The sequence below is a fragment of the Falco naumanni genome, chromosome 3, assembly GCF_017639655.2.
Source record: "Falco naumanni isolate bFalNau1 chromosome 3, bFalNau1.pat, whole genome shotgun sequence".
Taxonomy (NCBI): Eukaryota; Metazoa; Chordata; class Aves; order Falconiformes; family Falconidae; genus Falco; species Falco naumanni.
In genome coordinates, this window is record NC_054056.1 from 104,398,785 (window position 1) to 104,411,564 (window position 12,780).

At 44.2% G+C, this 12,780-nt stretch overlaps 1 protein-coding gene across 21 annotated transcripts in view; it reads right to left on the bottom strand.

Annotated features, from left to right (window-relative positions):
• MTSS1 (MTSS I-BAR domain containing 1) overlaps window positions 1–12,780 on the bottom strand; it is a 127,037-nt gene that overhangs the window by 48,896 nt on the left and 65,361 nt on the right. The window contains exon 1 of one of the 21 annotated variants that reach the window (XM_040587565.1): window positions 3,788–3,948. The exons of the other annotated variants lie outside the window; for them this stretch is intronic. The gene's annotated coding sequence lies outside the window, so the exon portion shown is untranslated. Of the gene's footprint in view, window positions 1–3,787; window positions 3,949–12,780 lie in introns of those variants that run through there. 21 annotated transcript variants of the gene reach the window in all.

Consider the following 12,780-nt stretch of genomic DNA (forward strand, 5'->3'; position numbering starts at 1 on the left):
GTTGGCAACCCAAGGAATACACAGTTACAGGTGGCAAACCACTAATACATGTGGGACAGAATATGTTGGCCTTATTTTCCTACCTGGGAGATGTGGCAAGACCCTATGGCAGCAAAGGTGGGAAGCACTAAAAAAAATCCTGCGGAGACTGATGCATTGTGAACATTATAAGAACATAATCACATTCAAGGAGCTCCGGTTTTATTGGCTAACAAACCTTTACACCAGGTTTGCTGCAATGTAGGCAAGCTGGGGCAAATAGACAAAAAATAATTTAAAAAACGTATTGAGCTCCAAAGAGAGAAAGGGTGAGTTATCTGCTTTGAAAGCAAAATCAAACCTAACACTATTCTAAAGCACTTATGAAGATGACTGAAGACAAAATAGGTACAAATCAGCATCAGCAATTACCCATCCGATGACTCCCCTCCCCTTACTAGAGTCAGCTCTTGGAAGTCCAGTCAGCAGTCCTGATGGGCAGGAGGAGGGAGAGGATCCCCAGGGACTTTTTTTCTAGCATGAACCAAACGCGAGAAGACTCTGCTTTAAACCTGAAATGCATACAGAAGGTGGTACAATACTGCTTTCCTTTGAAGTTTGACTGCCTTTTGCAAAAGGAAGAAAAAATAGCATCAAAAGAAATGAGCTTGCAAAATGAAGGTGAAGAGATCTTTTTAGCACACACTTTTCCAAGAGGGTATCACCTCCCTTCAGCCTGACCCCTGGGTGGAGCAGCCTCCAGGGAGTCACAGGGACAGGTTGCCCCTCATCTGAATGTAGCCGCTGGCTACTAAAAATGCATCTTTGCTTTTAACAGAGTTGCACTGGACACATTTCAAACAACTGTGATGCTGTCGGGCTTTGCCAGGCAATAGTGTGAAACACCAACCTACCTCTAACCTGGAGAAGTCAAACTGGGGTGAACTACAAATGCTTGGGGCAAGACAAGCACTGACCTTAGCCATCTCTCTGCCAAGGCGCACTCCAAGCAAAAATGCTCTGACAAGTAGAGACCAAAAGTAAAAGTCCTGTACAGTTTGCTCATTTCAAAATATATCCCTCATCAACTTATTAGCGAGGTCAAAGGTCAATCCAAAATCTAGGCAAGCCACCAGCCCTCATGAGTGAGGCGTCCTACTTTCTGCAGCCAGCAGCACTCAAGCATTTGATAGACTTAACATCTCAGCCAGCTTCCTTCAGCTCTCCAGACAAAGGGATGCGGTGGATTTGGAGCAGGGCTGATCAGGGACAGTCTTTGGGGCAGTGCAAACCCAGGGACCAAAATGTGGATCTCTGAATCTGCAGCAGGACACTGTTATCCACCCTACTCATTTAGAATTTTTGGCCCCTTCTGTCTCTATGTGATTGGCATCAACATCTCCCATAAACAGTTCTGTAGCCCTGGAAAAGGCCACTAGTGCATCCAAGGATCCCTCCTAAAAATAAGAACCACCACTAGCTGGTAGGTGTTCTCGTCTCAAGATGGGCATAAAGACAGAAATCAACACAGAGCATCTCCCAGCACCTCACTGGATGCCAGACCAAAGTCCCCCCTCTCTCAGATCACAAAACAGCTGTCTCTAGCCCAGAACTCTTCTCTAAATACAGTGTTGCTCAGCTTCATATGCTTGTTGGCCACCAAGGTACAAGAACTTGGCAGCCAATAGGAAACACGTTCTTCCGTCAATGTGCTCTCTCCCACCCATTCCAAAAGTAAGGAAACGGTCAAGCTCAAAACATGCCAGTGGTCTTCTGATTTAGTACAGCAAACACTTCCAAAAGGAAAAACTTCCAGGCTTAAGGCACATACAGCCTTTAACCCAGCCTCTCGAACAGGCTAATTCATTTATAGCAGGATATGCTTCCTGCCATAAAACATCCATATGCAGAAAATACTACAAACTTCCTTCAAAATCTATATTTAAATTGGAGCGATAACACACTGCTGCCATCACTGCTGATGCTGCTCATCACTGACTTTTGAAGCAAGCTAGAGGTTTAAATGCCTGTTAGCACAGCTTCCTGTTATTTAATCCGCAAGTCTTCCTCCATCACCACCCAAACGCTCCTCCAGAAGAGCCGCCAAGACAGACACCACCTGTCCTGGTGACTCACGACAGTGAATTGGATGCGATCTAAGGAGCATGAATCATTGAGAAGAGCTATTTAAACCAAGTCCAGCATTTTGATAAGAAAAGCGTATCACCTTTATCACCTGGAAGGCTCTTTTACAGCAGAGAGCATGGGAGGTTCCACCAGGCAAAGAGCCAAATCCTCTCTCTACAAAACCATCCCAACAATTGCTTTGGTGACCACAGGGACAGGAATCATACTCCTGTCAAAGTGACACAGTTCCCCCACTCACCTGCATGGACATGTTAACTCCAGAAAGAAACAGCCTGCCCTTTTCTCAGCCAACAGACTAAAACTAGAGAGATCTACAGTCTCTTTCGGCAGAATGAGGAAAATCCTGTTTCCTGTAAGACACTTTTGGCCCTGTGAACAATAAAGCGCTATTAAATAGAAAATACTGAACCTGCCTGGTTGTGGGAATAGGAGCTCCAGTTTTACTCCTGGAAGTCCCTGTAACGAACAAGAACGAACCCCCCAAATACCTGTGATTCAAATTTTAGGATAATTTGATTCTCCACAGAACACAAGTGCCATAGTAGTGGTGTTTTGGGGAAATTTGTGCAGTCAATGCAATGTTTTCCAGCATGGCCTCTCTCACAAATGAATGCATCAAAGTCCACAGTGTGAGCCTGAAAGATAAGCGTGCTGAGCCTCATCTTCAGAATACAGATCTCCAAAGAGCATCTTCTCGATTTCCCCTAGTAACTTCAGACATAATACTCAGAAGGGGGGGGGGGGGGGGGGGGGGGAAGGCAACACTATTACAATTTCTATGACTATGACCTTTAAATGTTTAACTAGCAATCTATTCTTCGCAGTCAAGATAAAACAGCAGGTGATTAGCTTCACTATGAGTCACTATGCCCCTGTAGTGCAATAATTCAATTAGACACTTTAACAGCCTTCAATTTTGTTCAGGGCTGCTTACTAGAGCCATAGTCCCCTAGCTACAATTTTGTTTTGCCTCGCAAGCTAAGCAGGGTCAGTCCAGGTCAGTGCTAGACTGAAGCAGAGGTCTCACAGAAATTCCCAGATGCTCCAAGAAATGGGGCTGATATTTCCGGAGGATGCACTGCGAACAAGAGCTCTGGGAGAAGGTCTGGAGCTTGTGCCTGTATACAAGCTGTGAACTTTCAGTGAGCTACGACAGAGACCCTGGCCTCTCTTACTCGCTGATACAAGTACTTCACTTGCTCAGGCTATTCGCTATCCTCTAGCTACTATTCTTCATCTTCTATTGTAGCTGCTGCAAATATACTCTTAGGGGGCAGTCTCACATCTCCAGAAAAGGCTTCAATGCGGTGGTGTGTGAACACCTATCCATCTTCACCTTCTGCCTGATCCATTCCTCAGCTGGTGCTACAGTATCAAGAAATTGCTGGATCAGCCAAATAAAGTTTCTCCTGTAATATGTAACACGCAACTTCACTGTCATTCAACCACACCTGCATTTTATAAGGTATACAGGAAAGTACACGCAAGCTTGAACTGTGTTCTTGACAGCCAAGGCCCTTCCCTCTCCACCATAGTAATTTCTTTTTCCCCAACAGCTTGATAAGCAATTCTGAAAAGGAAAAACATATTTCCCTCCTCCCCATAGCTGAGTCAGCAACAGCAACAGCAAACTCCCAGAGCATGCATGTACCCTGCTGACCTCTGGACCTGAAAATTGTTTCGTTTTCCCTCAGCACTTGAGTTCTCCAAGTCCAGGCACAGGCACAATGCACTCAAGTTCCACTCGTGCTCGCAGGACCAGCCCCTGATTTTTGTTCATAGCCCAGAGGGTTACCAAAATACAAAGAAAAATTAGCAAGAAGAGCAGATGTTCTTTCCATCAGCCCATGGCCAAATAGACTTACCAAGAATCAAACTACACACACTACCTCCTGTTCTAAGCCTGCACCATGGGGCACACAGGTTAAGTTTAAAAATTTACTTTTGTAAGTTTTAGCTTAAAAATTACCTTTGGTCACCCTTTACTGACCATTTCACAAAGCTTAGGGACCTGTTACTGGCTGCAAGGCAATAATAGATAAGCGCTTTACCTCAGACAACATCTGCTCATGGGTTTTGATCCAGAGATCCTGGGTTCAAACTCCACTCCTGTGTTCTGTTCCTTAGGGTTGTTCAGTTGTAATAATTGAGAATAAACAAATTACAAGCTTTCACAGAGAACGATTAAACCTTTTTGTTCTACAGCAGGTAGTTTGATCAAAGTATTTTATTAAATATTCTTCCACTTCTTAAATGAAACCTTCTGCACTGTGGAAAGGGTTATTTTTAGCTGCCTACCCTAGTTGTATTTATAACGCCATGTCTAGTATGATATATTTTTTTTTAAATCCAGGATTAGACTCACCAAGACCCTTACCAAGACATCAGTTGGGGGTTTGCAAGGAAAATATTTGTACCATAAGCTCCAGCATGTATGCACATAGCTTCATTAACATAAACACATCCACGCCAGTAAAAACTGCATTTTCATCAGGCGTTGCACTGCTGTTCACAGAAGTGTTAAAGCAGTGTTACTGCTTAAAGGGTCTGGTATTACCATGACACAGGAAAGCCCTAACAAGACTCCTGCAACACTATTGCAAAAGGGCTCCAGGCCCATACAGCAAGAAGATTTACATCAAAGACATCCGTACCTCTATGAACAGCAGACATTTAGTTTTACAGGGGTAAAAAACTAAAACCGTGGCCTCGTAATAGAAAGTGGATCAAGACAAAAGAAATTCATCTCACACAGCAAGAAGATAAGCTGGCAAAAAAAAAAAAAAAGCAGGCAAAAAGTAAATTCATGTATCAACCTTGTGACTAGAAAGCAAGAAAGATTCAATCTATTTGGCTTACACTTAAGTCCAAAATCTCATATTTCTTTCTAAGAAGGCTTAAACTGAGACGTTTATCTGTCACTATAATCTTGTACTTCGGTTTGCACAATAACAGTAAAGGCACAGCATGTAGGCACCATGATCTCCTTCTGTTTCCAACTCTTCTAAAATCACTTTCAATGCTTCAACCTCTCAGCACTCCTACAAGAAAAATCTGATGAGTTACCACAAGCAACCGAAACGCCCAAATACCTGCGACCTGTGCAGAGCTGAGAAGCTCTTCTACCTACAAGATTTCACCTTCCCAACGGACACTAGCTGGTTTTGAGATGTCATTAATGCCTTCAAAACTTGAACTGGTGATTTCTGCCAGAACGAGGTATGCCACAAGTGTCACAAGTAAGAGGTTTACTGGGGGCAAAAGTCAGAATAAAGCGTATATTTAACAGCTGCGCTAGGAGAGGCCGTAAACCTTTCCTTTTTAAAAGCAATGCAAGAAGCACCACCACCACAATGCAAGGAGCGTGGAAGCAGATATGTATGTTCCTGGCATGGTAGTCTGGGCTTGGTATGCTGTAACTTGAGCAGCTCCTGCCTGTGATGCGTAAAACGTAAAAAACGCCACCAGCCTGAGAAAAGACACGGGTTGTACTCTTGTACACTCAGCACATGGGAGATGGTCCTTTCTTTCAAGGAGCTCAAGTGACTGACGTTTGGTCAGTTAGTTCTCTATTAACATGCAGCCTTGGGACCTGGTAATGACAACATTTTTTTCTTGATTTGATAGAAGAGATATTGAAACATGTTTTAATCTTCAACACAGACTGATAAAACCAGCTGCCCAAAAGACAGTCTCTTCCACGAAGGCTTAATTCTCCTCAGAGAGCTCAAGAGCAGCTTTACTGCCTGTCAGATAAGTCATGTTTACAGCAGATCCTCAGAGCTGCTCAGCCTCCTGGATGAGTTTACAAATCAGACCAGAGGGTAGATTTGCAGAGCAGTAATTACCACAGGAGACGATGGAGAAGCAATGGAGAAGAATAATTGAGTCTGTGTCAACATAAGGCCAAGGTCCGGGGGGCCTGTCCATACTTCGGGGCAGCTCACGGGGAGAAAGGCAGGGAAGGATGAGACCAGTAGTATCTGCACTCTGCAAACCCAACTGCTCCCCACAGACTAGCTTGAGCAGCCTTAACTAGCTTTGCAGCTCCTCTTCCTTCCCATTTCAGGTTGGTGGGTCTGTGTGTAAAAAAAAAAAAAAAAAAAAAAAAAGGCAGGTAGCAGGCACCTCTGACAGGCAGTACTGCCATGTTGCCACAGCCTGTAACAGCACATGATCTGCTAGCAGGCAGAGTATTTCCCCATTTTTGCCTTTCTGCTAATGAGTCAGCAAATGCCTTAACCTAAATAACAGGCCACCAGCTCGATCAGGCTTATTACTGTGCAATTGCACCCCAGAGCAGAGCAGATGGGAGAGCTCCTGTTGTACCAGCTGGATTCAACCCCGCTACCCTCTAAAGCCACTTCCAGAAAAAGCCAACATAGGTAACTCCAGCCACCATTTGCGCAGAGCTCAGCATCATCGTTTCCGTCTCAGATGGACTGTATCAGCATTGAAACAAAACAGAGAAATCATTAGACAAAGTAAAAAAGATATAAATATGAGATAGAGATATAGGCAGACTTGCTTAAAACAAAACTCAGGTCAGAGGATGGCCAGGAACCATTAGGCAGTGCAGCTCCTTCTGGGTTCTCTGGATCCAAAACAGAACCACAACACTAAAGTTCAAACATTGTCTCCCATGTGCAAAGAGACTACAGAATTTGTCAAACAAGTTTCTGTAGGGCTGGTTTATTTGTGCCTCTCTCCATTCCCAGGAATTAAGCATAATTATTTTTTTTTAAGTCAGTCAGAACCTATTACTGGCATTCTGGCTACGGACAAAAAGCAGTACCAACAGTGTCAATATCAACACATACTCCTCCAATTACTCCTAATACGTTTCTACTCCTGGAATTAAATTCGTGAACACAAGTGCTCAAGTACACACAATAATTGCACATGCAACAGCACAGAAACGAGCAAAAATATTCATTTACTTTATGTACACAAGACTGTTCAAATCTCCTTCTTAGACTCCAGTATGTTAAACAACACATGTGGTTTCCCAGAAAAGCTAAATACAGAGTCATGGACAGATCAGCTAAGAGGTGGACAGGTCTTCTTGCCATGAGTATTTATGCAATTTACGAAAATTGCAAACATGCATTAATTCAGGAAGTAAAAAGTGGTTCAAAAGAAATAATAACACAAGCAAAAGGAGGCCAGATCCAGCCCTCTCCAACTTCCAACTGCCCCTGCCCTCTCTCCTGTTTTCTAAGGCATTTCCCAGCCCTTCCTGCACCTGATTGAGACAAGCTACTGCAAATCAGACCCAAGAGACAGTCTGCGTACTGCTTCCATTTAACGGAGGTACAGTAATTCCTGAAAAAAAAAAGCAGAGCTAAGAATAAATCCCAGTGGCCAAAGTAAACAAACTAAGTACAAGGCACATGTAAGAAGATTTATTAGGTCTCATGCTGTAACAGCACCATGAATCATAACGATGCCCTATTTGTTACCCACATGTGCCTTTAAGTCAATGATAAAAGTTCACTTGGCACAGAAACATTACCATGCAGGGTTTCACGTGCAGTGTTTTACTTCTAGCCCTTCCCAATTCACTTGTGTTAATCCAAAAACCGGCTACTTTTGTGGAAAAAGGTGAAGAAGTCCTGTAGTGCCTCCAAAGTGGTGAGCACATAGGGTTGACAAAGCAATTTGCCAGGCTGGGACTGCCCCACTAAACCCAGTAAATTCAGGATACACATTAGACACACGAGTGAGCTGGAGATCATGGGAATGCTAACAGCAGGTAATCTTATCTCCATGAACTCCTTCTCATTGGGAAACAGTGATCCAAACCCTTAAAAAATCAAGGCAAGCGTTACAGGAATTGACACTGGTCTTGCCGTTCGCCAGTCTGCAAGTGCTGCTGGATGAGGTGCACTGGAGGAGAAGATGGGCTGTTCCTGCGAGTCCTGTTTGCAAGTGTCCCAAAAGGGCCAGCAAAGGATGCCATAGAGAACATGCCATGAAGGGCAGGACTGTTACTACCAGCGGTAAACGGTCAAAGTAAACTACAAGGCGCAACAGGAGGAAGTAAGAGGGGAAGGAAGAGCACAAAGCCACTGATGGTAGGTCTGGTTTTGCCTCCTGTTTTCCACACAAAATGACTACACATCTGCCATCACAACCAGACTCCTTTGCATGGCAGGTTTGCCATCACTCCTCTTGAAGCTATAGAAGATCTAGCAATAGAGTTTCTTACCTTACACCACAGAGCACACACGAGCCCTCTGGTGCTAAGTATATTCAGTACTGGTGGCAGTGACCTTCTAGGAAGTCCCGCCCCACCGCCCCACACCCTTTTGTACAACTTGGCTTTCAAGCCTAAATACAGGCAGTAGCACAAGCTTGTTTGCTGCGCTCCACAGGTCTCTGTCTTACTCTTGGAAGCACCACCACCACCACCACATTTTATCTAAAGGGATATCCATGCCTTCAGTTCACAAGCAGATGCTTGCAGTTAATGGCAACTTTGGTGCAGGCTTCTCTGCTGGGAACATGTATCCAGCGCAAAAAAAAGATGGTAACCAGATTTATTTGCACAAGCTTTTGGAGAGCCTTGAAGGTGAAGCAATATTCAGTCACCACCAGTGTGCTCCCAGTTAAACTACAAAGTACAGCCAAGTATCCTGCAGCCACGCTTCATCTCCTAAATCACTAATTTCCTGACAAAACATTAATTTGCGTAAAACAAAAGATAGTGAATCCGTAATTGTCCTTCCTGTCCAAACACACCTTGCTGGTCTTGCATCCCAGTTGTAAGAACTCGATCATTGGGGAAACAAGTGATCCCAGTTGTAAGAACTCATCTAGGATCATTGGGGAAACAAATGGGAATGTTAGTTCTGAGTCTACGTATTTTTTCCATGATGAAAACAGTCCCTCCAGGGCTGGTTCAGACACAAAGTACAGGAGGTGAGGAACATCCTGGCTAATGCCCAGGGACCTGTTCACATTCACTGCATGTTCCTTAGTACATTTGCCTAGAGTATCTCTTATTTCACAACAGGTCCTCCTACTTACTTGTACAAACCTCATCTAACTTTCACTTGCCAAGGACAAACAAAACCAAACAGAATACCACAGTGCTCCCAACCAGCTAAGGCACAGCTTTGCCTTTGTTTCTCTTGATGTATAAGAGACATAAAGGCAATGGGCCCACGTGAGCAGTTGGGGAAAACAGTCATCTCCTCTGGCACGCAGTGCAGGCTGCAGCTCTTGGAGGGACCGTTTCAGCTGGAAACCTCCAGATGCTGAATGGAGAGACAGGCCTCAGAGCAAAAGGCTGAAAGAAGGTGAGGGGGTTTTGCAACAGCCCTGTGTAGCCTGAGAGCACCGGGGCTCGCCACAGAGAGTGGCTGTGCTGTGCATTCAGGATTATTGATTATCCTCTCCTAATCCCATGACTGAGTGCCCAGGGCAAAAGAAAAAAAAAAGTTTCATATTATATACAGATAGATAGCTATTTAAAATCATTAACAGAGATTTATATCTCCGAGCTAGTCTTCTGCTCTCTGGGGAAACCAGACAGCTGCATAGTAAGAGACTGAAAGCTACAATAAAATGAAGAAATGAGCTTCAATAAATCATTAAGCTGAAGCTCATAATGTTTATCTGCAATGTCATGTTCCTGCAATCTACAAAAGCAGATGTGTAACTTTTTGTTTTTCTTTTATCAACTATTAAACTGTCATGTAGCTATTAGAGAAGATTGAAACTTCTTTTTAAAAGCATTGAGCATCAGGGATTGCAGTTTCTTGTCATGGAAGGGATACTTGCATGCCAATTCATATAGTACAAGAAGAACTGGAGATAACATAAATGGAAATAAACCTTTTAAGAAGAGGCTCTTCAGCTTCTGCTGATGCTCTGGCAGCTAGAAACACCCAAAACTTCTTAACAAGGCAGCTCCGTGTGATCCTTTTTACCAGTTCTGCTCCCCCTTCCCTCATTTGTTCTTCTCCTGGTACATCCCATCCCTGCATTTGCAAGAGTATTATATATACAATGAGGCACAGGCAGCACCAGAGCTGGTCCGAGGCCTCCCAGCCATGCCAGCAAAGCCCTGTGCAGCCACGGCACTTCTGCCCAGGGAAGGCAGGAGGGGAGGGGACGTCAAGCAGAAAGGCTGGAAGAAGGCAGAGCCATTTCAATAGCAGGAGGAGGTTTCAGGCTCAGCAGTCACTTTCCTACAGCCTCCCTTGCAAGCAGCACTGCTCCTTCCCCAGCCAGCCTTGCTCATCCTGAGCCCCCATCTCCCTGATAATTCTGGAAGTGCCAGGGCTGGGGCACTGCTCTGCAGGAGAAAGAGCGCCGAAGGGAAAGGACAGCCCTGGAGACATCCCATCAGCGCAGCCACCACAGGGCTAAGCTGATAGCAGATGCAGATAGCTGTGCCCCTGACATCATCCCCAAGAGGCTGGGGCAGGTGGCATAGAGAGGGGCAGCTGCAGCCTGACGAGACACCTTGCCATTTCCACAAGACTCAGCGGTGACCAAGAAAGGGAGCAGGCAGCGCTGTATCACGAGCAATGTGCTTGAACAACCTCTCTGTTGAAAGCTCAGAGCTCTTCCCGCTCTGGGTAGCTCTGCTGACATTCCTCAGCCTTGCACTGTAACACACTACGGACACAAACCTTTCACCTCTTTCTCTGGAGCTCTCCTACAGCCACCAGCACAGAAGAAGTAGTCAGCCTTAAAGGTATTTCAGGGACCCCAATATTTTTTACAAACCTCATTTCCTTTTTTTTAGGAGAAGAATAGAGCAGGAATGCTCTCTGCTGCCTCAGGCTTGACATCCAAAAATTAGCATTTGTTTGTTTTACAGAACAGGACTTGCTCTATCCAATTTAGACCCAATCTGTTAATCTACAAACAAAAACAAATAAATACTGAAATTATGACTAAGGGGGATTTCAAGAGGCCTACACCTCACTGTGTTTTTTTGAGGTATTACAAATAGAGTCTTGCATTTATTCTACTGTATTTCCTGCTGGCATGAATGCAAAACTCAAAACTGCTGTACTGCTTTTGTCTGCTGCTGCTGATGTAAAGTGTAACTACATGTTCAATCCAGCCTGGAAGGGCTGCTCTTTAAAAGCTAATTTGAAGCGTGATTGTCAAAACCCTGACCATATGAATCCACGAGAAAATCTCGTCTTATTCTGTGCAAGCCCTCACTTTACTGCTATGCTCAAGTCCGTGAAGTCTACCAAATTAACAAACTCTAGCCCACATGACTAAGGTTCACAGAAGTTCAGCCGCAGCTTATGTAACAGATAGAACTGGTGTGTTTGCCTTTAAAAAACCCCACCAAGATAAATACTGGGGTCAGCAAACATGCTGTGCAATATTTAACAAGAAAAAGCTGGGACCTTAACAGGATTTGCAGCCTAAAACTGCTCCTGAAGGCAACAAACATGACATGATCATTCTGACAGCTGTGACAAATCAGGTTTCATTTGCCTGAGAGCCAGCCATGTTCATTTAACTGCAATTACTGGCACATCATGATCCCCAGGACAGAGAACGCACCCAGCCATCCAGCCAGCCAGAGAAACAAAGCATCTTGTACAGACCAACCTGTTTAAATGGGTCTTCTCTAACAACACCAAGTCTTCAAAGAAAACAACCATGTGTTAATACATGTCAATAGCTTCTCCAGGTGTTCATTGCGGTCCCTCTGCTTTTTTCAACCAGCAGAACAAAATCTGGTTAAAATGCTTTTAACTCTGCATCCCTTCCCCGCATGCCTGGTTGCTGAATACACTGCTCACAAGAGAACATGCCATTTAGAGATGTTTACTCTGTCTGGTCTAATCCAGGAGATTTGAAAATTGTTTCATCCAGCCTGAAATACTATTTTGAAAGACTAAACATAAATTAACATATTTTTTTTTTGTAGCTTGTCTTTATGCCTGAGAACACATCTGGACTTTGTGATCTTTAGAGCAAAATCCTGCACACACATCTACAATTTCGAAAGAACCTTTTCCTTATCCCCTTATACTTTAGCTTCACCAAAGAAGAAAGCTTCAGTCAATTATACATGCACCATTTCAACATATTAAGTTGGTGAGATAATTTAAGGGAAAAAGAAAACCTCTGAGATGTAGCCATCAGCTTCCTTGAAAATTCCTAGATAACACATCCACAGCGTGTCTAATCCATTTAGTCACACCACAAAACATCACTCATTTTTCTTCAAGACAAACTATTTATTCCCAAGCAGGACTTTACAAGCCTATGCGTTCTGTAGGCAGGAATGCAGGAGCCCTTGTCCATCCACCCGCCTTGTCTGTTTGCTGTTGAGGCACCAGCTGCTGGCAGTAACAGGTGTTTTCTGGTTTTCTTCTCAAGAGAAAGTCCCAGGCACTATCTCCGGTGGAATGCAAAAAACCAGTGCGGCATGTAGGGCCCGACACGGAGCCGCATTCCTCTGCGAGCAAGCAGGCAAGACTCCCTCCACCGCAGCACCACTAACTCCGATAGATGCCTTCCTGGGGAGTAAACTGCATCAGGGTATATGCACTCAAAAATTCTGCCAAATCATCACTTGAAAAGCAGTTTTCCCCACTTTTTTTTTTTTTTCAAGGAAAAGCTAGTTTTTCCAACAGCTGCAGAGCACAGCACATTTGTGCAGTG